The sequence below is a fragment of the Lygodium microphyllum genome, chromosome 22 (genome assembly GCF_053477565.2).
Source record: "Lygodium microphyllum isolate KBCC chromosome 22, Lygodium_microphyllum_v1.1.10, whole genome shotgun sequence".
Classification (NCBI taxonomy): domain Eukaryota; kingdom Viridiplantae; phylum Streptophyta; class Polypodiopsida; order Schizaeales; family Lygodiaceae; genus Lygodium; species Lygodium microphyllum.
Genome location: NC_141156.1, coordinates 11,959,967 through 11,962,642, shown reverse-complemented (window position 1 = coordinate 11,962,642; position 2,676 = coordinate 11,959,967). Strand labels below are relative to the sequence as shown.

The following is a 2,676-nucleotide window of genomic DNA, read 5'->3' as shown; positions in this document are numbered from 1 at the left end:
ATCACATAGTATTCATCTTCAATATCTTCATAGTCTTCTCTCTCAATCTCTCATATACAATCACTCTGTTTGAGTAGAATTGGCTATCTCTGACTCTCTCTCTCTCTCTCCATCAATAATACATCATATCCTCACTACAATCTCTCAAAAATTACTCTCAATAATCACTCTTAGGTCGTGGATACCCCTCCCAAGAGGTATGTCTGATATGAAGGGTCACCAGAGCCACTACAGTGTCTCTTCATAGCTCACTATTGTCACTTCACTCTAGTCTTCTCTTGAGTCTTCAGCAGCTACTTCTTCCACTTCTTTTAGCTCTTTTGCACTTGTATTCACCTCTTTCCAAGGCTAGAAAACTTTCCCAAAGTCACACATACATTCCACAGAACACTTACAAAAGCATACAGAACAGTCTACAGAACAGTACCAGAACAGCTACAGTACAGAATAGAACAGAAACAGAACAGTCTACAGAAGACCTACAGAAGGTTACAGAAGGTCATCAAAACCTCATAATTCATTCTCAAACCATTCCAAACTCTTACAAACCATTCAATAAACTTTCAAAGCTCTCAATCTTCATAAATCAATACTCCATCCCTCTTTACAGAAGACAATCAGAACAAAACAGACCAAAACAGAACAAAACAGAAGGTATACAGAACCATTCAGAACCTATCAGAACATCACAGAACCATCAACAAACATCATGAACTTCCAAAACACAATCAATATCATCCAAAACACTCTCAAACCACTTCCAAATCAATCAATCATCTAAAAAAATCAACCATTCAGCTCTTTAAAACAACAAAAATCAGCCAAAAAACAAGTCATTTCAACACTCAACATACACTTAATAAGGAAGCGTCCTCGTGACCCAAGAAAAAGGGAATACAAGTTCAGGGAAAAGCTCAACTTTGATCTTCAATATCTTTTCACAAAAAATCCATCCACCACGACCCCAACTTATAACCTGTTTCTGATATAAAAATACAAAGAAAGGAAAACTCTTTATACATTAACACCTCTTATCAAACTAAAAAATCACCACAAATTTGTAAAGGATATAAGAATTTGCTTCTTCTTCTTCAGCATCAGCTTCAACTCTCCAACCACGACCCCAACTCTACAAATCTCCAAAACATAGCTCGTACACGAAATCCAATAGGAAACCACCACGTTCGTTTGACATAAAGGAACTCACAACACAAACACTAATACACAACACAACCATCTGAATGACTTCTTCAAAAAGAGAGTTTTGCATTAAAAGCTTCCACCATACATTGGAAAGGCATCAATGAAGATGATCCCTCTTAAAAGATTGATGCTGTCGGAAGCGATCCATAGATAAGGATTCATCTACAAAGTTTTTAGGAGGATTTTGAAAAAATTGGAGACAGCACATCCTTTCCAACAGGACCAAGTATCTGCTAGGCAAACAGAGGGCATGAAAATACAATATCTCCAGTTGTTGGGAATCAATGCTAACATTGACATTCATGCACAACTTTGGAATAGGCTTTGAATCAGTATGAGAGTGCCTATGCATATACGCCAGGTACCAAGCAAAGTGAGCAGTTAATCTCACTGAGGGATCTGCAGACTGTGAATATTGTTGGGCAAAATTAACATAGTTTTGATAAGCTTGACTAGAAGCTGTCCATTCTCCTGGAATTACTGGCCAATTAATCTGTGGTCCTGTAAGGCAATCATCCGAACTCCGTCCCCTTCTTCTGGAAATCTGATTATCAAAACCGTCACAGTCACTAACCAACTGAGGTGGTTGAGATATGGAACTGTTAGGAGAGGGTAGTGGAATAAGGGAAAGTGGATGAAGGGAAGGATAGGAAAAATCATAAAAGGAAGAAAAGGTTAAAGAAGGAGTGGCAGAAATTTGTAAGGAATCACTAAGGAACGGTGTTAACTGATAAATAGGAAATGTGGAGGGTACATTAATGAGGGGTAAAGAACAAGGTGGAGAAGGGGAAAATACCCTATCCTCAATAAAGGAACAGTAAGTGAAAATAGGAATTTTAGGGAAAGATGAAGGTTGGAAAAGAAGGGGTAAAATAGTGGAATTAGATTGACAAAGGGAAATATATATAGCATAGCGGTGAGCCATTTGTTGGTAATAGAGGAGGGTAGGAACAGAAGGTCCCAAGAGAGATCATCTATGATAGGCATCAAAGAAGGTAGCATCAAACGGATTCTGTTTGGAAAGATAGGTTAAGAGATCCATCCTCAGTTGATTAGTACTCTGGGCAAAGGTAGGAGCTGGGTTTTGTCTTTGATTGAGAACCACCGAATCAATCATGGGATGCCACAAACTATAATGACAATCAGCCACTTTGGAGGAATAACTTTGGAACATATCAGCTATGCGCAACTCCAAATGATTGACATACAAAACAGCCTGTAAGACCACATCCCCCACATACCATGCCATATCTACCTCATCTGGAATTAACAAATCTCCTCGTAGATACATGTATGACAGGAACATGGTATCTGGCGTGACAGAATCTTCAAAGACCATTCTGACTACCTCTGTCAACAACTCAGTAGACCAAGCCCCACTCCAGCCATCCTCTGGAAAAGGTAAATCCATCGTGGAAAGCTTCATATAGAAAACCATCTTCTGTAAGTGGTAGTGGACAAAGAAAGAATGGT

At 38.9% G+C, this 2,676-nt stretch overlaps 1 non-coding gene across 1 annotated transcript; it reads right to left on the bottom strand.

The window, feature by feature from the left end:
* Positions 1-897: 897 nt before the first annotated feature.
* On the bottom strand, positions 898-965 carry LOC148016904 (small nucleolar RNA SNORD36). Its single transcript, XR_015687980.1, has one exon. It is a non-coding gene; the product is annotated as a small nucleolar RNA SNORD36 (small nucleolar RNA).
* Between the last annotated feature and the right edge of the window lie 1,711 nt (positions 966-2,676).